Raw genomic sequence first — 23,052 nt, 5'->3', positions numbered from 1 at the left:
AATGGAATGGAATGGAATGTTGAATGGAATGTGGATCGGAATGAAAAGGAAAGTCGAATGGAATGGTATGGAATGTGGAATGGAATGGAATGGAATGGAACATGGAATGAAAGGTTTAATGGAACATGAAATGGAAAGTGGAATGGAATGTCAATGGAATGTGTAATGGAAACTTTAATGGAATGGTATGGAATGTGGAATCGAACATGGAATGAAATTGAATGGAACGTGGAATGGAAAGTGGAATGGAATGTGGAATGGAATGTGGAATGGAATGTGGAACAGAGTGTGGAATGGAATGGAATGGATTGTAGAATGGAATGTGGCAGGGAATTTAATGGAATGTGGAATGGAAAGTGTATTGCAATGTAGAATGGGTTGTGGAATGGAATGTGGAATAGAACAGAATACAATGTGGAATGGAATGTGGAATGGAGTGTGGAATAAAACTTGGAATGGAATGCAATGAAATATGCAAAGGAACGTGGAATGGAATGGAATGGAAAGTGGAACTGTATGTGGAATGGAACTTGTAATGGAATGAAATGGAATGTGGAATGAAAAGTGAAATGCAATGGAATTGAACATGGAATATAACGTATAATGGAAAGTGGAATGGAATGTGGAATTGAACATAGGATACAATGTGGAATCAAGTGTGGAATGGAACGGAATGGATTATGGAAAGGAATGTGGAATTGAGTGTGGATTGGAGAGTGGAATGGAATGGAAAGGAATGTGGAATGGAACGTGGAATGGAATGGAATGGAATGGAATGTGGAATGGAATGGAATGGAATGTGGAATGGAATGTGCAATGGAATGGAATGAAATGTGGAATGAAATGTGGATTGGAATGGAATGGAATGTGGAATGGAATGTGGAATGGAATTTAACGGATATTGGAATGGAACGTGGTATGGTATGTGGAATGGAATGTGGAATGGAATGGAATGGAAGAGAAAGGAATGTGGAATGGCATGTGAATTGGAATGCAATAGATTGTGGAACAGAATGTGTAATGAAACACAATGGAATGAGAATGGAACGTGGAATGGAATGTGGAATGGAATGTGGAACGGACTGCGGAATGGAATGTGGAATGGAATGAGGAATGGAATGGAATGTGGAATGGAATGTGGAATAGAATGGAATTGGATGTGGAATGAAATGAGGAATATAACGTGTAATGAAATGGAATGGAATGTGGAAAGGAATGGAATGGAATGAGGAATGAGATCTGGACTGGAATGGAATGCAATGTGGAATGCAAAGTGAAATGGAATGGAACGGAATGTGTAATGAAATGTGGAATGCAATGGAATGGAATGTGGAATGGAATGTGGAATGAAATGTGGAATGGAATGTGAAATGGAAGTGGAATTCAATATCGAATGGAACGGAATGGAATGTGGAATGGGAAGTGGAATGGAATGCGGAATGGAACCTGGAATGTAATGGAATGGAACGTGTAATGGAATATGGAATGGAATGGAATGGAAAGTGGAATGGGAAGGAATGGAATGTGCAATGGAATGGAATGGAATGTGGAATGGAATGTGGAATTTAAAGGAATGGAATGTGGAATGGACTGAAATGGAATGTGGAAAGGAATCTGGAATGGAATGCAATGGAATGTGGAATGGAACGGAACGGAATGTGGAATGGAATATGGAATGGAACGTAATGGTATGTGGAATGGAATGCGGAATGAAAAGTGGAATGGAATGGAATGGGTTGTGGAATGGAATGCTATGGAATGGTATGGAATCTGGAATGGAATGGAATGGAATGTTGTAAGGAACGTGGAATGGAACGTGGAAAGGAATGTGGAATGACATGTGTAATGCAAAGGAATGGAAGGTGAAAAGGGATGTGGAATGCAATGGCATGCAACGTGGAATGGAATGGAATGGAATGGAATGCAATGTGGAACGGGATTGAATGGAAAGGAGTGGAATTTGGAATGGAATGTGGAATGGAATGTAGAATGGAATGTGGAATGGAATGTGGAATGGAATGGAATGGAAAGTGGAAGGCAATGTGGAATGGAAAGTGGAATGGAATGGAAGGAATGTGGAATGGAATGTGAAATGGAAAGGAATGGAAGGAAAGTGGAATGGAATGTGAAATGGAAAGGAATGGAAGGAATGTGGAATGGAATGTGAAATGGAATGGAATGGAATGTCAAATTTAATGTGGAAAGGAATCTGAAATGGAAAGTGGAATGCAATGTGGAATGGAATTTGGAATGTATCATGGAGTGGAATGTGAAATATATCGTGGAATGGAAAGTGGAATAGAATTGAATGCAACGTGTAACGGAATGTGGAATGGAATGGAATGGAATGTGGAATGGAATGTTTAATGGAATGTGGAATGGAATGGAGTGGAATGTGGAATGGAATGTGGAATGGAATGTGGAATAGAATGGAATGGAATGTGGAATGGAGTGTGGAATGAAATGAAATGGAAAGTGGAATGGAATGGAACGGAATGTGGAATGGAATGTGGAATAGAATGTGGAATGCAAAGGAATGTAATATGGAATGGAATGTGGAAAAGAAAGTGGAATGGAATGCAATGGAATGTTGAATGGAACGTGGATTGGAATGGAATGGAAAGTGGAATTGAAAGTGGATTGTAAACTGGAATGGAATGGACTGGAATGTGGAATGGAATGGAATGGAATGTTGAATGTAATGTAATGGAATATGGAATGGAATGGAGAGGAATGGAATGTAGAATGGAATGTGGAATGGAATGTGGAATGGAATGGAATGGAATGTGGAATGCAATAGAATGGATTGTGGAATGGAATGGAATGGAATGGAAAGTGGAATGGAACGTGGAATGGAATGGAATTGTATGTAGTGTGAATGCAATGGAATGTGGAATGGAACGTACAAGTGAATAAGGAATGGAACGTTGAATGGAATGGAACAGAATGTGGAATGGAATATGGAATGGTATGGAATGGAGTGTGGAACGGATTGTGGAATGAAACGTGGAATGGAAAGTGGAAAGGAATGGAATGTGGAATGGAATAGATTGGAAAGCTTAAATTGAATGGAATGGAATGTGGATTGGAATGTGGACTGCAATGGAATGCAATGTGGAATGGAATGGAATGGAATGTGGAATGTAATTTTCAATGGATTGTGGCATGAAATATGGAGTGGAACGTGGAATGGAAAGCGAAATGGAATGGAATGGATCGTGGAATGAACCTGGAATGGAATTTGGAATGGAAGGTGTAATGGAGTGAGGAAAGGAATCGAAAGGAACGTGGAATGGAATGTGGAACGGAATGTGGAATGGAATGGAATGGAATGCGGAATGGAATGGATTGGAATGTGGAATGGAATGTGGAATGGAACGGATTGGAATGTTGAATGGAATGTGGAATGCAATGCAACGCAATGTGGAATGGAAATTAACAGAATGTAGAATGGAATGGAATGGAATGTGGAATGGAATGAGGAATGGAATGTGGAGTGGCACTTGGAATGGACGGAGTGCAATGTGGAATGGAATGTGGAATGGAATGTGAAATGGAACGTGGAAGGAATGCAGTGTGGAATGGAACCAGGATTGGAATGGAATGGAAAGTGGAATGGAATGGAATGGAACGTGGAATGTAACGTGGAATGGAATATGGAAAGGAACGTGGAATGGAATATGCAAAGGAATGTGAAATGGAACGTGAAAAGGAATGGAATTGAAAGTGGAATGGTAGGTGGAATGGAATGGAAAGGTACGTGGAATGGAATGTGGAATGGAAAGTGGAAATGAACGTGGAATGGAATGTAATTGAATGTGGAATGGAATGTAGAATGGAATGTAGAATGTAATGTGGAAGAGAATGTGGAATGGAATTGAATGGAATGGAATGGAATGTGGAATGGAATATGGAAAGGACTGTGGAATGGAATGTGGAATGGAACGGAATTAAACGTGGAAAGGAATGTGGAATAGAATGTGGAATGGAACGTGGAATGCAACGCAATGGAAAGTGGAATGGGATGGACTGGAATGTGGAATGGAACGTGGAATGGAATGTGGAATACATCGTGGAATGGAAAGTGTAATTGAAAGTGTAATGGAAGGTGGAATGAAGGGGAATGGAACGTGGAATGGAATGTGGAGAGGAATGGAATGGAATGTGGAATGGAATGGAATAGAATGTGGAATGGAAAGGAAAGGAACGAGGAATGGAACATGGAATGGAACGTGGAAAGCAACGTGGAATGGAACGTGGAATGTAATGTGAAATAGAATGGAATGGAATGGGGAATAGAATGGAAACGGAATGTGGAATGGAATGGAATGGAGTGGAATGTGGAATGGAATGGAATGGAATTGAATGGAATGAGGAATGCAATGGAATGCAATGTGAAATGGAATGTTGAATGAAACATGGAATGGAACGTGGAATGGAACATGGAATGGAATGTGGAATGGAATGGAAAAGAATAAGAATGGAATGGATTGGAATGTGGAATAGAATGTGGTATGGAATGGAAAGGAATGGAATGTTGAATGGAATAGAATGGAATGGTATGGAACGTGGAATGGAATGGAAAGGAATGTGGAATGGAACGTGGAATGGAATTTAATGGAACGTGGAATGGAATGCTTAATGAAATGAGGAGTGGAAAGTTGAATGGAACGTGGAATGAAATAGAATGGAACGTGGAATGGAATGAGGAATGGAATGTGGAATGGGACGTGGAAGAGAATGTGGAATGTAATTTGGAATTGAAAAGAATGGAATGTGGAATGGAATGGAATGGAATGTGGAATAGAGTGAGTAATGAAATGAAATGGTATCTAGAATAGAATGGAAAGGAATGTGGAATGGAATATGGAATGGAAAGGAATGTAATATGGAATGGAATGTGGAAACGAAAGTGGAATGGAATACAATGGAATGTGGAAAGGAACGTGCATTGGAATGGAATGAAAAGTGGAATTGAACGTGGATTGTAAACTGGAATAAAATGGAATGGAATGTGGAATGGAATGGAATGAAATGTGGAATGGAATGTGGAATGGAACGTGGAAAGGAACATGGAATGGAATGGATTGGAATGTGGAAAGGAACATGGAATGGAATGGATTGGAATGTGGAATGGAATGTGGAATGGAACGGACTGGAATGTGGAATGGAATGTGGAATGAAATGCAACAGAATGTGGAATGGAATGTAATGGAATGTGGAATGGAATGTGGAATGGAATGAAATGGAATGTGGAATGGAATGAGGAATGGAATGTGGAGTGGCACTTGGAATGAAACTGAGTGCAATGTGGAATGGAATGTGGAATGGAATGTGAAATGGAAAGTGGATGGAATGCAGTGTTAAATGGAACGTGGATTGGAATGGAATGGAACATGGAATGGAACGTGGAATGGAATGTGGAATGGAAAGTGGAATGGAATGGAATGGAATGTGGAAGGGATCGTGTAATGGAATGGAATGGAAAGTGGAATGGAATGTGGAATGGAACATGGAATGCAATGTGCAATGGAATGTGAAAGAGGACGTGGAAAGGAATGGAATAAAAAGTGGAATGGTACATGGAATGTAATGGAAAGGAACGTGGAATGGAATGTGGAAAGGAATGTGGAAAGGAACGTCGAAAGGAATGGAATGGAATGTGGAATGGAATGTAGAATGGAATGTGGAAGTTAATGTTGAAGGGAATGTGGAATGGAATTGAATGGAATGGAATGGAATGCGGAATGCAATGTGGAAAGGAATGTGGAAGGAAATGTGGAATGGAATGGAATTCAACGTGGAATGGAATGTGGAATGGAATGTGGAATGGAACGTGGAATGCAATGGAACGGAAAGTGGAATGGGATGGACTAGAATGTGGAATGGAACGTGGAATGGAATGTGGAAGAAAATTTGGAATGGAACGTAGAATGTAACGTGGAATGGAATGGAATGTAATATGTAACAGAAAGGAATGGAATGTGGATTGGAATGCGGAATGGAATGTGGAATGGAATGCACTGGAATTTGGAATGGTGTGGAATGGAATGTTGATTGGAACGTGGAAGGGAATGTGCAATGTAACGTGCAATGGAAAGGAATGCAATGTGGAATGGAATGCAGTGGAATATGGAATGTAACGTAATGTAATGTGGAATGGATTGTGGAATGGAATGGAATGGAATGTGGAATAGAATGTGTAATGGAATGGAATGGGATGCGAAATAGTATGGAATGCAAAGCGAAATGGAACGTGGAATGGAACGTGCAATTGAACGTGGAATGGAACTTGGAATGGAATGTGGAATGGAATGGAAAAGAATGAGAATGGAAGGGATTGGAATGTGGAAAAGAATGTGGTATGGAATGGAATGGAATGTTGAATGGAATAGAATGGAATCGTATGGAATGTGGAATGCAATGGAAAGGAATGTGGAATGGAAAGTGGAATGTAATGGAATGGAATGTGGAATGGAATGCGTAATGGAATGAGGAATGGAACGTTGAATGGAACGTGAAATGGAATGGAATGGAACGTGGAATGGAATGTGGAATGGAATGTGGAATGGGACGTGGAATAGAATGTGGAATGTAATTTGGAATGGAAAGGAATGGAATGTGGAATGGAATGCGATAGAATGTGGAATGGAATGTGGAATAGAATGGAATGGAAGGCAGAATAGAATGCGGAATTAAATGGATAGGAATCCGGAATGGAATGGAATGGTATGGAATGTGGAATGGAACGTGGAATGGAAACTGGAATGGAATGTGGAATGGAACATGGAATGGAATGGAATGGAGTGTGCAATGGAATATGGAATGGAATGTGGAATACAACGTGGAATGGAATGTGGAATTGAAAGTGTGATGGAAGGTGGAATGGAATTGAATGGAACGTGGAATGGAATGTGGAGTGGAATGGAATGGAATGTGGAATGGAATGGAATGGAATGTGAAATGGAAAGGAATGGAACGAGGAATGGAAAATGGAATGGAACGTGGAAAGCAACGTGGAACCGAACGTGGAATGTAATGTGAAATGGAATGGAATGGAATGGGGAATAGAAAGACATGAAATGTGGAAAGGAATGAAATGGAGTGGAATGTGGAATGGAATGGAATGGAATGGAATGTGGAATGTAAAGGAATGAAATGTGGAAAGGAATAGGATGGAATGGAATGGAATGGAATTGAAAGAGGCATGGAACGGAATGAAATTGAAAGAGGCATGGAATGGAATGGAATCTAAAGGAATTTGGAACAGAATGGAATGCAGTGTGGAATGGAATGGAATGGAATGTGTAATTGAATGTGGAATAGAATATGGAATGGAAAGTGCAAAGGAAAGTGGAATGGAATGGAATAGAATGTGGAATGGAAAGTGGAATTTAATCTAATGGAACATGGAATAGAAAGTAGAATGGATTGGAGTGGAACATAGAATCAAACGTGGAATGGAACGTCGAATGGAATGGAATGGAAAGTGGAATGGGACGTGAAATGTACTGTAATGGAATGGAATGGAATGTGATGTGGAATGTGGAATGGACGGTGGAATGGAATGTGGAATGGAACGGAACGGAATGTGGAATGGAATGTGGAATGGAATGTGCAAAGGAAAGTGGAATGGTATGGAATGGATTGTGGAAGGGAACGCGGAATTTGATGGATTTTAACGTGGAATGGAATGAGCAATATAATGAGGAATGGAATGTGGAATGGAACGGAAAGGCATGGGAAATGGAATGTGCAATGGAATGTGGAATGGAACGTGGAATATAATGCAATGGAAAGTGGAATGGAACTTGGAATGGAATGGAATGGGTTGTGGAATCTGGAATGGAATGTGGAATGCAACCTGGAATGGAACGTGGAATGGAACGGAATGAATTGTGGAATAGAATGTGGAATGGAATGGAATGGGATGTGGAATGAAATGTGGAATGGAATGTGTAATGGAATGGAATGGAATGTGGAAAGAATGGAATGGAATGTGGAATGGGATATGGACTGGAATGGAATGCAAAGTCGAATGGAAAGTGGAATGGAATGGAATGCAAAGTGGAAAGGAATGTGGAATGGAATTCAATGGAATGTGGAATGGAATGTGCAGTGGAATGTGGAATGGAACGGAATGGAATGCGGAATGGTATGTGAAATGGAATGTGGAATGGAAAGTGGAATGGAATGGAATGGAATGTCGAATAGACCATGGAATGAAAGGGATTGGAAGGTGGAATGGAACGTGGAAAGGAATGTGGAATGGAGCGTGGAATGGAATGTGGAATGGAATGTGGAATGGAACCTGGGATGGAATGGAATGGAAGGTGAAATGAAAAGGGGAATGGAATGCAATGGAAAATGGAACGGAATGTGAAATGGAATGAGGAATGGAAAGTGGAATGGAGTGTGGAATGGAAATGAATGGAACGTGGAATGGAATGTGGCATGAAATGTGGAACGGAAAGGAATGGAATGTGGAATAGAATGTGGATTGGAATAGAATGAAATCTGGAATGGAATGGAATGCAATGGAGTGGAATATGGAATGGAACGGAAAGGAACGTGGAATGAAACGTGGAATGGAACATGAAAATGAATCTGGAATGGAAAGGAATGCAATGGAATATGGAAAGGAATGGAATGGAATGTGTAATGGAAAGTATAATGGAAAGTGGAATGGAATGGAATGGAATGGAATTGAAAGGAATGTGGAATGAAATGGAATGGAATGCGGAATGGAAAGGAATGGAATCCGGAATGGAATGGAATTTTATGGAATGTGAAATGGAATGGAATGGAATGGAATGTGGAACGGAATGTAATGGAATGCAATGGAATGCCCAAAGGAATGCAATGGAATGGAACGGAATGCGGAATTGAATCGATTGGGAAGGGGAATGTAATGGAATGGAATATGGAATGCAATGGAATGGAATGGAAGGTGGAATGGAATATGAAATGGAATGAGGAATGGAACCTGGAATGGAATGAAATGGATCTCGGAAAGGAGTGGAATGGAACGTGGAATGGAATGTAATGGAACGTTGAAAGGAACGTGGAATGGAACGTGGAAAGTAAAGTGGAATGGATAGTATAATGGAATGTAATGGAATGTGGAATGGAATTGAATGGAAATTGGAAAGGAATGGAATGGACCGTGAAATGGAATGGAATGGACTATGGAATTGAATGTGGAATGGAATGAAACGGAAAGTGGAATGAATGCCTAATGGAAAGTTGAATGCAACGTGAAATGGAATGGAAAGGAACGTGGGATGGAATGTGGAATGTAATGGAATAGAAGGTGGAAAGGAATTGAATGGAATGGAATGGAATGTGAAATGGAATGTGGAATGGAAAGTGGAATGGAATGGAATGGAACATAGAATGGGATGGAAAGGAATGGAACGTGGAATGTAACATGGAATGGAATGGAATGGAATGTGGACTAGAACGTGGAATGGAATGTGGAATGGAATATGGAATGGATAGTGGGATGGAATGCAATGGAATGTGGAATGGAATGTGGAATTCAATTTAAAGGAATGTGGCATGCAATGTGGAGTGGAACGCGGAATAGAATAGAGTGGAATGTGGAATGGAATGCGGAACGGAATGGAATGGATTGTGGGATGGAATGTGGAATGGAATGTGGAAAGGAATGGAATGTGGAATGGAGTGTGGAATGGAAAGGAATAGAATGTGGAATGGAATGTGGAATGGAAAGGAATAGAATGTGGAATGGAATGTGGAATGGAATATGTCGGAATGTGGAATGGAATGTGGAATGGAACGTTGAATGGAAAGGAATGGAATGTGGAACGGAATGTAGAATGGAAATTGGAAAGGAATGGAATGGAATGTGGAATGTAATGTGGAATGGAATGCGGAAAGAACGAGGAATGGAAGGTGGAATGGAATGGAATCGAATGTGGAATGGAGTGGGGAATGGAATGGAATGGAATGTGCAATTCAATTTACAATGGAATGGAAAGGAACGTGGAATGGAATGGAAAGTGGAATGCAGCGGAATGGAATGGGAATGTAATGTGGAATTGAATGGAATGCAATGAGGAATGGAATGTGCAAAGGAATGTGGAATGGAGCGTGGAATGGAAGACGGAATGGAATGGAATGGAATGTGGAATGGAATGTGGAATGGAATGGAATGGAATGTGGAATGGAATGGAATGTGGAATGGAATGGAATGTTTAAATGGAATGGAATGGAATGTGGAATGGAATGTTTACTGGAATGGAACACTATGTGGAATCGAATGTGGAATGGAATGTGGAATGGAATGGAATGGAATGTGGAATGGAAAGGAAAGTTTAAATGGAATGGAAAGGAATGTGGAATGGAATGTGTACTGGAATGGAACACTATGTGGAATGGAATGTGGAATGGAATGGAATGTGGAATGGAATGGAATGGAATGTGGAATGAAATGTTCAATGGAATGTGTAATGGAATGTGGAATGGAATGTAATAGAAAAAGGAATGGAACGTAGAATGGCACGTGGAATGGAACGGAATGGATTGTGGAATTCAATATGGAATGGAAAGTGGAATGTAACATGGAATAGAACGTGGAATTTAACGTGGAATGGAATGGAATGGAATGTGGAATGGAATGGAATGGAATGTGGAATGGAATGTGGAATTGAAGGTGGAATGGAATGGAATGGAACGATTAATGAAATGTGTAATGGAATGGAATGGGACGTGTTATGGAATGGAATGGAACCTGCAATGGAAAGGAATGAAACAAGGAATGGAAAATGGAATAGAACGTGGAAAGCAACTTGGAATGGAACGTGGAATGGAATGTGAAATGGAATGGAATTTAATGTGGAATTGAATGGTATGGAATGTGGAAAGGAATGTAATGGATAGAAATGTGGAATGGAATGGAATGTGGAATGGAATGGAATGTGGAATGGAATGGAATGGACTCTAATGGAATGCAGAATTGAATGGAATAGAATGAGGAAAGGAATGGAATGGAATGTTGAATTTAATGGAATGGAACGTGGAATGGAATGTGGAATGCAATGTGGAAAGGAAAGTGGAATGGAATGGAAGGGAAAGTGTAATAGAATGGAATGGAATGGAATGAGGAATGCAATGTGGAATGGAATATGGAATTGAATGGAATGGAATGTGGAATGAAATGGAACGGAATGTGGAATGGAATGGAATGAATCGGAATGTGGAATGAAATGGAATGGAATGGAATGGAAAGTGAAATACAATGTGGAATGGAAAGTGGAATTGAATGTGGAACGCAACGTGGAATTGAATGTGGAATTGTATCGAATGGATTGTGAAATGGAACGTGCAATGGAATGGTATGGAATGTGGAATGGAATGTTGATTGCAAAGTGGAATGGAATGGAAAGAAACGTGGAATCGAATGTGGACTGGAACGTGGAAAGGAACGTGGAATTGACCGGTTAATTGAATGGAATAGATTGTGGAATGTAATGTGCAATGGAATGGTATGGAATAAGGAATGGAATGTGGAATGTAATGTTGAATGGAATGGAATGGAATGTGATATGGAATGTGAAATGGAACGTGGAATGGAACGTGGAATGGAATGGATTGGAATGTGGAATGGAACGTGGGATGGAATGGAATGGAATGTGTAATGGAATGTGGAATGCAGTGTGAAATGGAATGGAAAATGGAATGTAATGTAGAATGGAATGGAATGGAATGTTTAAATGGAATGGTATGGAAAAGCAGAATGGAATATGGTCTGTAATGGAATGCAATGTGGAATGGAAAGTGGAATGTATTGGAATGGAACGTGGAATGAAACGTGGAATGGAACGTGGAATGAAATATGGGATAGAATAGAATGCAATCTGTAATGAAAGGGAATGGAATGTGGAATGGAATGTGAAATGGAATGGAATGGAAAGGAATGGAATGTGTAAGGCAATGGTATGGAATGTGGAGTGGAAAGAAATGGAACGTGGAATGCAACGTGGAATGAAACGAGGAATGCAATGTGGAATAGAACGTGTAGTGGAAAGTGGAATTCAATGGAAAGGAATGTGGAATGGAAGGGAATGGAACGCGGAATGCAACGTGGAATGGAAAGCGGAATGCAACGTGGAGTGGAACTTGGAGTGGAATGTGGAATGGAATTGAATGGAATGTAGAATGGAATGGAATGGAATGTCGAATGGAATGGAATCTAGTGGAATTTGGAATGGAATGGAATGGAATGAGAAATATAATGGAATGGAATGTGGAATGGAATGGAATGGAATGGAAAGTGGAAAAGAAAGGAATGGAATGGAATGTGGAATGGAATGTCGAATTTAATGTGGAATTGAATGGAAAGGAATGTGGAATGGAATGGAATGGTACGTAGGATGGTTTCGACTGGAAAGGGGAATGGAATGTGGAAAGGAACGAGGAATGGAGTGGAATGGAACTTGGAATGGAATGTGGAATGGAATGCAATGGAATGTTGAATGAAACTTGGAATGGAACGTGGAATGGAATGCAATGGAATGTGGAATGGAATGCAATGGAATGTGGAATGGAAAGTGGAATTGAACGTGGAATGGAATGGAATGGAAGGTTGAATGAAATGCGGAATGGAATGTGGAATGGAACGTTCCATTTCACATTCCATTCCATTCCATTCCATATTCCTTTCCATTCCATTCCGCATTCCATTCAATTGCATTTTACATTCCATTCCACATTCCATTCCATTACGTTGCACAATCCTTTCCATTCCATTCCAAATTACATTCCACATTCCATTCCACATAACATTCCATTCCATTCCACATTCCATTCCATTGCAGTTCACATTCCATTCCATTCCATTCCACATTCCATTCCACATTCCATTCCTTTCCATTCCACATACCGTTCCATTGCACATTCTATTCCATTCCATTGCATTCCACATTCCATTCCATTCCATTCCATTCCATTCCACATTCCATTCCCCGTTGCATTCCACGTTCCTTTCAACGTTCTATTCCACATTCCATTCCATTAAATTCCACATTCCATTCCACGTTCCATTCCATTCCATTCCGCATTGCTTTCCACATTCCACTCCATTCCATTCCACATTTCATTCAACATTCCATCCCATTCCATTCCACATTCCATTCCATGTTACATTCCATTCCATTTCATATACCATTCCACATTCCATTCCATTCAATTCCACATTCAATTCCACATTTCATTACATTCCATTCCACATTCCATTCCATTCCACTTCAAATTCCATTTGATTCTATTGCATTCCTCTCTACATTCCATTGCATTCCATTCCAGATTCCATTCCATTCTGTTCCACGTTCCATTCCACAATCCATTCCACTCCATTCCATTCCACGTGACAGTACATATTCCATTCCATTCCATTCCAGAGTGCATTCCAAATTCTTTTCCATTCCATTCCACATTTCAAGGTGTTCCATTCCACATTCCATTCCATTCCATTCCACATTCTATTCCACATTCCATTTCATTCCATTCCATTGCACGTTCCATTCCACATTCCATTCCATTCCACATTCCATTCCACATTCCATTACATTCCATTCCACAAACCATTCCAAATTCCACCCCATTGCTCATTCCATTCCATTATATTCCACATTCCATTCCATTCCACATTGCATTCAATTCCTTTCCACCTTCCATTCCACGTTCCATTGCATGATCCATTCCACGTTGCATTCCACGATCCATTCCATTCCACTCCACAATACATTTCACCATTCATTTGACGTTCCATTCCACGTTCCATTCCCCATTTCATTCCATTACATTTCATGTACCATTCCGCATTCCATTCCATTCCATTCCGCATTCCATTCCATTCCATTCCTTTCCACATTCCATTCCATTCCATTCCATTCCACGTAGCATTCCACGATAAATTCCACGTTCCATTCCATTACGTTGCACATTCCATTGCACATTCCATTCCATTCCATGGCATTCCACATTCCATTCCATTCCATTCCACATTTCATTTCAAATTCCATTCCATTCCTTTCCATTCCTTTCCAAATTCCATTCCACATTCCATTCCATTCCGTACAATTCCACATTCCAATCCACATTCCTTTCCATTCCATTCCATATTCCATTCCATTCCATTCCTTTCCATTCCATTCAATTCCATTCCATATTCCATTCCACATTCCATTCCATTCCATTCCTTTCCATTCCATTCCTTTCCATTCCATTCCACGTTACATTCCAGATTCCATTCCATTCCATTCCACATTCCTTTCCACTGCAAATTCCATTCCACGTTCCATGCCAAGTTCCATTCCACGTTCTATTCCACGTTCCATTCCACATTCAATTCCATTCCATTCCACATTCCATTCCACTGCATTCCACTTTCCATTCCATTCCATTATTCTTTCCATTCCATTCCAGATTCCATCCATTCCATTTCTCTTTCTTTTCCATTCCATTCCACGTTCCATTCCACATTCCGTTCCATTCCATTCCACGTTCCATTCTATTCCATTCCATGTTCCTTTCCACATTCCCTTCCATTCCATTCCACGTTCCATTCCATATTACATTCCATTCCACTCCACATTCCATTTCTTTCCATACCACATACCATTCCAGAATCCATTCCTCTCCATTCCTTTCGACATTGCATCCCATTCTATTTCCTTCCATTTCACATTCCATTCCGTTGAATTCCGCATTCCCTTCCATTCCATTCCACATTCAATTCCACATTCATTTCCAAGTTCCATTCCACTTTCCATTCCATGTTCCATTGCACGTTCCATTCCGTTTTCCATTCCAAATTGCATTCCATTCAATTTCAAATTCCATTCCATTCCATTCCATTAAATTCCACATTCCATTCCATTGCATTCCATTGCCTATTCCTTTCCATTCCAAATTCCATTCCACTTTCCATTCCACATTCCATTCAATTCCATTCCACATTGCACATCTTTCCACATTCGATTCCACGTTCCATTCCTCATTGCATTCCATTCCTTTACGCATTTCTTTCCATTCCATATTCCATTCCACATTCCATTCCACATTCCATTCCATTCCATTCCATATTCCATTCAATTCAATACCCTTCCATTCCAAATTCCATTCCACATTCCATTCCATTCCATTGCAAATTACGTTTCACTCCATTCCACATTCCATTCCATTCCATTCCACATTCCATTCCATTCCATTGCACATTCCAATCCATTGCATTCCACTTTCCATTCCATTCCATTCCACATTCCATTCCACATTCCATTCCATTCCATTCCACACTGCATTCCACTCCCTTCCATTCCACATTCCATTCAACTTTCCTTTCCATTACATACCACATTCCATTCCACATTCCATTCCAATCCAAATTCCATTCCACATTCCATTCCACTCCGTTCAATTCCATTTTCCATTCCATTCCACTCCATTTCATTCCAAGTTCCATTCCACATTCCATTCCAAATTCCATTCCACATTCCATTCTGTTCCATTCCATTCCATTCCACATTTCATTCCATTCCATTCCACATTCCATTCCATTTCACACTCCATTCCATTCAATTCCATTACATTCAAAATTCCATTCCATTGCATTCCACATTCTATTCCATTCCATTCCACATTCTATTTCGCATTCCTTTCCATTCCATTCCACGTTCCATTCCACATTCAATTCCATTCCATTCCACATTCCATTCCATTCCAATCCATTCAAGTCCACATTCCATTCCATTCCATTACACATTCGATTCCATTACGTTAGACATTCCATTCCATATTCATTCTATTCCACTCCATTACACATTCGATTCCATTACGTTACACATTGCATTCCACATTCATTCCATTCCATTCCACTTTCCATTCCACAATCCTTTCCACATTCCGTCACATTCCATTCCACATTCCATTCCACATTCCATTCCATTCCATTCCACATTCCATTCCCTTCCTTTTCTTTACTTTTCATTCCATTTCATTTCATACTCCATTCCACATTACCTTCCATTCCACTCCACGTTCCATTCCACTTTCCATTCCATTCCATTCCGCATTCCATCCCATTGCATTTCAAATTCTATTCCATTCCATTCCACATTCCAATCCATTCGATTCCACATACCATTCTATTCCATTCCATTCCACATTCCATTCCATTCCATTCCACATTCCATTCCATTCCATTAAACATTCTATTCCACATTCCATTCCATTACACATTCCATTCGTCTGTCCATTCCATTCCACATTGTATTCCATATTCCTTTCCATTCCATACCCTATTCCATTCCATTGCATTACATATTCTATTCCACTTTCCATTCCATTCCATTCCACATTCCATTCCACAATCCTCTCCATTACATGTCACATTATATTCCATTCCATTCAATTGCATTCCATTCCATTAAATTCCACATTCCATTCCTCTTTCCATTCCATTCCATTCCACATTCCATTCAATATTTCATTACATTCCATTGAACATTCCATTACACTTTCCATTCACTTTCATTGCACTCCACATTCCTTTCCATTCCATTCCTTCATTCTACTTTCCAATCCATTCCATTCCATTCCTCCTTTCTACCTTCCAATCCATTCAATTTCACATTCATTTACATTCCATTCCACATTCCATTCCATTCCATTCCACATTCCGTTGCAAATTCCATTCCATTCCATTCCATTTAACATTCCATTGCAAATTCCATTCCATTCCATTCCACATTCCATTGCAAACTCCATTCCATTCCATTCCAGATTCCATTCCAAATTGCATTCCATTCCATTCCACGTTCCATTTCACGTTCCATTCCACTTTCCTTTCTACGTTCCATTCCACGTTCCATTCCACATTTCTTTCCACTGTCAATTCCATGTTCCATTCTACATTTCATTCCATTCCATTTCATATTCCATTCCAATTTCCATTCCATTCTATTCCATGTTCCATTCCATATTCCATTCCATTCCATTCCACATTCCATTTAATTTTGTTTCGCATTCCATTCCATTCCATTCCATTTCATGCCACATTCCATTGCATTCCATTCCATTGCATTCCACATTCCATTCCATTGCATTCCATTACATATTCCATCCAACATTCCATTCCACGTTTCATTCCATGTTCCATTCCAAACCATGATACTTTCCATTCCACCTTCCATTCCATTCCATTCTACCTTCCATTCCATTCCATTCCACATTCGATTCCACATTCCATTACATATCATTCCACATTGCATTAAATATTCCATTCCACGTTCCATTCTATTCCAATCCACATTCCATTCCATTCATTTCCACATTCCATTCCACATTCTATTCCATTCCATTCTTCATTCAATTGCATTACATTCTTCATTCCATTGCATATTCCATCAAATTACATTCCACATTCCATTCCATTCGTATCCATTCCATTCCTGATTCCATTTCACATTCCATTCCTTTCCATTCCACTTTCCTTTCCATTCCATTCCACGTTACATTCCACATTTCATTCCATTTCATTACACATTCCATTCCATTCCATTCCATTCCATTCCACATTCCGTTCCATACCATTCCATTCCACAATACATTCCATTTTATTTCACATTCCATTCCTTTCATTCCATTCCACAGTCCTTTCCATTCCTTTCCTCATTCCATTCCACATTCCATTCCACTTTCCACTCCATTGCATTCCACATTCCAATCCGTTTCGTTCCAATCCTTTCCATTCCCCATTCCATTTCATTCGATTCTACATTCCATTCCCCTCCTTTTCACAATTCATTCCATTCTATTCCACATTCCATTCCATTCCATTCGTCTCCACGTTGCATTCCATATTCCATTCCACGTTCCATTCCACTTTCCATTACACGTTCCACTCCACGTTTCATTCCACGTTCCACTCCATGTTCCATTCTATTCCATTCCATGTTCCATTCTTCATTCCATTTCACTTTCCATTCCATTCTATTCCACATTCCATTGCATATTCCATTCCGCGTTCCATTCCCTTCCATTCCTCATTCCATTCCATTCCGTTCCACATTTCATTTCACGTTCCATTCCATTCCATTCCACAATCCATTCCACATTCCATTCTACTACAGTCCACATTACATTCCATTCTATTCCCTTACATTCCTCATTCCATTTCACATTCCATTGCATTCCATTCCATGTTCCATTCCACATTCCATTCCACGTTCCACTGCATATTTCATTCCGTTTCATTCTACATTCCATTCCATTCCATTCCAATTCCATTCCACATTCCTTTCCATATTCCATTCTATTCCATTCCATATTCCTTTCCATTCCATTGCACGTTCCATTGCATTCCATTCCACATTCCATTCCATTGCATTCCATATTCAATTCCATTCAATTCCACTTTCCGTTCCAATCAATTCCAATGCATTCCTTTCCATTCCACATTCCATTAAACTGCATTACACATTCCTTTCCACATTCCAGTCCATTCCATTCCAAATTCCACACCATTCAATTCCACATTCCAGTGCATTCCATTCCACTGCATTCCACATTCCATTCCTTTCCATTCCACTTTCCACTCCATTCCATTCCACTTTCCATTCCATTCACCTTCCATTCCTTTCCATTTCATTCACATTCCATTCCTTTCCATTCCAGATTCAATTCCATTCCATTCCACATTAAATTCCACTCCATTCCATACACCTTCCATTCCTTTCCATTTCATTCGCATTCCATTCCTTTCCATTCCACATTCAATTCCATTCCATTCCACATTAAATTCCATTCCATTCCACATTCCTTTCCATTCCACATTCCATTGTATTCCATTTATTTCCATTCCACATTGCATTCCACACCATTCCATTCCATTCAGTTTCACATTCCATTAACTTCCAATCCATTCCACAGTCCATTCCATTCCATTTCACATTCCATTCCATTTCGTTGCATTTCACAGTGCATTCCATTCCATTCCATTGGGTTCCACTTTCCATTCTGTATTCCATTCCATTCCAGATTCCATTCCACTTTCCATTCCATTCTATTCCACATTGCATTGCATTCAATTCCACATTCCATTGCATTCAATTCCACATTCCATTGCATTCAATTCCACATTCCATTGCGTTCCATTCCACAATCCGTTCCATTCCATTACTCATTCCATTCTATAGCATTCCATTCCACTTTCCATTCCAAATTCCACTCCACATTCCATTATATTCCATTCCATTCCACATTCCATTCCATTCAATTCCATTCCGTGTTCCTTTCAACTTTCCATTCCACATTCCATTGCATTCCATTCGACATCCCATTCGAATCCATTACACGTTCCATTCCATTCCACATTCTACTTCACATTCCATTCCATTCCATTCGACTTTCCGTTCCACATTCAATTATATTCCATTCCACACTCCATTCCATACCATTCCACATTCCCTTCTATTTCCATTTCACTTTCCATTGCATTACATTCCACATTCCATTGCATTCCATTCCACATTCTATTCCATTTAATTCCATTATATTCCACTTTCCACTACACTATCCTTTGCATTCCGATACACATTCCATTCCATTCCATTCCAATTTGCATTCCATTCCATTCCACTTTCCATTCCATTCCATTGCACACTGCATTCTATTCCATTTCATTCCACACGCCATTCCCATCCATTCAACATTGCATACTACGTTTCATTAAATTCCATTCCACTTTCCGTTCTACATTCCATTGCACATTCCATTGTTTACCGTCCCATTCCCCTCCACGTTCCATTCCACATTCCATTCCCCATTCATTTCCATTCCATTCCGTATTCCATTCCATTTCATTCCATTCCTTTGCATTCCGTCTTCCTTTCTTTTTCATTGCATTCCACATTCCTTTCCTATCCATTCCATTTTCCATTCCATTCCTTTCCACAGGCCATTCCACATTCCATTCCATTCCTTTCCACAGTCCATTCCACATTCCATTCCATTCCACTTTCGTTTTCACATTCCATTCCACTTTCGATTTCACATTCCATTCAATTCCATTACATTCCATTCCGTTGCATTCCACATTACATTCCCTTCCATTCCATTAAACATTCCACTCCATTCCACTGCATATTCCATTCCATTCCATTCCACATTCCATTCCACATTTCATTCCATTCCATTCCACGATCCATTCCATATTCCATTCCATTCCTTTACACATTCCATTCCAATTCATACCACATTCCTTTCAACATTCCTTTCCATTCCAATCCATTCCATTCCATTCCACCTTCCATTCCACATTCCGTTCCACATTGCATTCCCCATTCCATTCCATTCCTCTCCATTCCATTTCATTCCACGTTCCATTCAACATTTCATTCCACATTCCATTCCACATTCCATTCCATTCCATTCCACTTTCCATTCCACTTTCCATTCCACATTCCATTCCACATTCCATTCCATTCCATTCCATTCCATTCCATTGCACATTCTGTTCCATTCCACATTCCATTCCATTAATTTCCCCATTCCATTGCATTCCTCTCCATTCCATTTCATTCCACGTTCCATTCCACATTTCATTCCACATTCCATTCCACATTCCATTCCGTTCCATTCCACTTTCCATTCCACATTCCATTCCACATTCCATTCCTTTACATTCCATTACATTACATTCCATTGCACATTCTGTTCCATTCCACATTCCATTCCATTAATTTCCACATTCCATTCCATTCCTTTCCACATTCCATTCCATTGCATTCCATTCCTTTCCATTCTATTGCACCTTGCATTCCTGTTTCCGTTCCACTTTCCATTCCACATTCCTTTCCATCCCAATCCATTCCACATTCCATTCCACATTCCAACCCATTCTATTCCAAATTACTTTCCATTCCATTTTACACTCCATTCCACATTCCAATCCACTACATTCCAAATTCCTTTCCACATTCCACTTCATACCATTCCACAGTCCTTTCCTTTCTATTCCACTTTCCATTCCACATTCCATTCCATTACACATTCCATTCCATTTTCCATTCCATTACATGGCATTCAACTTTCCACTCCATTCCATTCCAAATTACACTCCATTCAATTCCACATTCCATTCCACATAAAATTGCATTCTATTCCACGTTGCATTACACAGCCCTTTCCACATTCCTTTCCATTCCATTTCATTCCACATTCAATTCCATTCTATTCTATTTCAATCCATTTTCTATTGCATTCCATTCCACATTCCATTGCATTGCATTCCACATTCCATTCGATTCCATTCCACATTACAATCTGTTCGCTTTCAATTCCATTCCATTCCTCATTCCATTGCATTCCATTCCATTCCATTCCACATTACATTCCCTTCCATTCCACATTCCATTCCCTTCCATTCCACATTCCATTCCATTCCACATTCCATTCCATTCCATTCCATATACCATTCCACTTTCCATTCAATTCCATTCCATTCCACATTCCGTTTCATTCCATTCCACTTTACATTGCATTCCATTCATATTCCATTCCACATTCCATTCCATTCCACATTCCATTCCATTCTATTCCACATTCCATTCCACATTCCATTCCATTCCATTCCACGTTCCTTTCCCTTGCATTCTATATTCCATTCCATTCCATTTCATTCCACATTCGATTCCATTCGATTCCATATTCCATCCCATTCCATTCCATATTCCTTTCCATTGCATTCCACATTCCTTTCCATTCCATTCCGCATTCCTTTCCATTCCATTCCAGATTCCATTCCATTCCATTTCACATTCCATTCCAATCCATTTCACGTTCCATTCCATTCCATTCCATTCCACATTCCATTCCGTTCCATTCCACAATCCATTCAATTCCATTCCATTCCAATCCACATTCCATTCCACATACCATTGCACCTTCCATTCCATTGCATTTCACATTCCATTAAATTCCATTCCATTTCACCTTCCATTGCATTTCTTTCCATTCCACTTTCCATTCCTTTTCATTCCATTAAAACTTCTATTCCAGATTCCATTCCGAAACATTCCAAATCCCATTCCACTTTCAATTCCATTTTATTCAACCTTCCATTCCACATTCCATTCCATTCTATTCCACATTCCATTCCATTCCATTCCATATTCCATTCCATTCCATTCGATATTCCATTCCATTCCACGTTCCACTCCACATTCCATTCCACATTGCATTCCCTTCCATTCCATTACACATTCCATTACACATTCCATTCCAGATTCAATTCACCATTCCATTCCGTTTTATTTAATTCTTTTCAACATTGCATTCCTTATTCCATTCCATTCCTGTCCATTAAGTTTCCTTTCAGTCCACATTCCATTCCATTCCACATTCCATTCCATTCTATTCCACATTGCTTTCCATTCCATTCCTTTCCTTGCTATTCCAAATTCCATTCCACATTCCATTCCATTTCATTCCAGATTCCATTCCACAATTCACTCCACATTCCATTGCATTCCATTCCATTCCATTCCACGTTCCATTCCACATTCCATTCCACATTCCATTCCATTCCATTCCATTCCATTACACGTTCCATTCCACACTTCTTTGCACCTTCCATTCCGTTCCATTTCATTCCATTCCACATTCCATTCCACATTCCATTCCATTCTATTCCACATTCCATTACACTCCATTCCATTCCATTGCATTCCTCATTCCAATTCTGTCCATTCCGTTCGAATTTCCAATCCATTAGACACTCCATTCCATTCCATTCCACATTCCTTTCCATTCCATTACAATTTCCATTACACATTCCATTCCACAACCCATTCCATTCCATTCCACTCCATTCCACATCCCATTACATTCCATTCCACGTTGCATTCCACATTCCATTCCATTCCACATTCGATTCAATTCCACGTTACTTTCCTCATTCCTCCCCATGTTCTTTTCCACGTTCCAATCCAATTTCCATTCCATTGTATTAAACATTCTATTCCAAAT

This window comes from Pongo abelii, chromosome 14 (assembly GCF_028885655.2).
Source record: "Pongo abelii isolate AG06213 chromosome 14, NHGRI_mPonAbe1-v2.0_pri, whole genome shotgun sequence".
NCBI lineage: Eukaryota > Metazoa > Chordata > Mammalia > Primates > Hominidae > Pongo > Pongo abelii.
Note: the sequence above shows the minus strand (reverse complement) of the source record.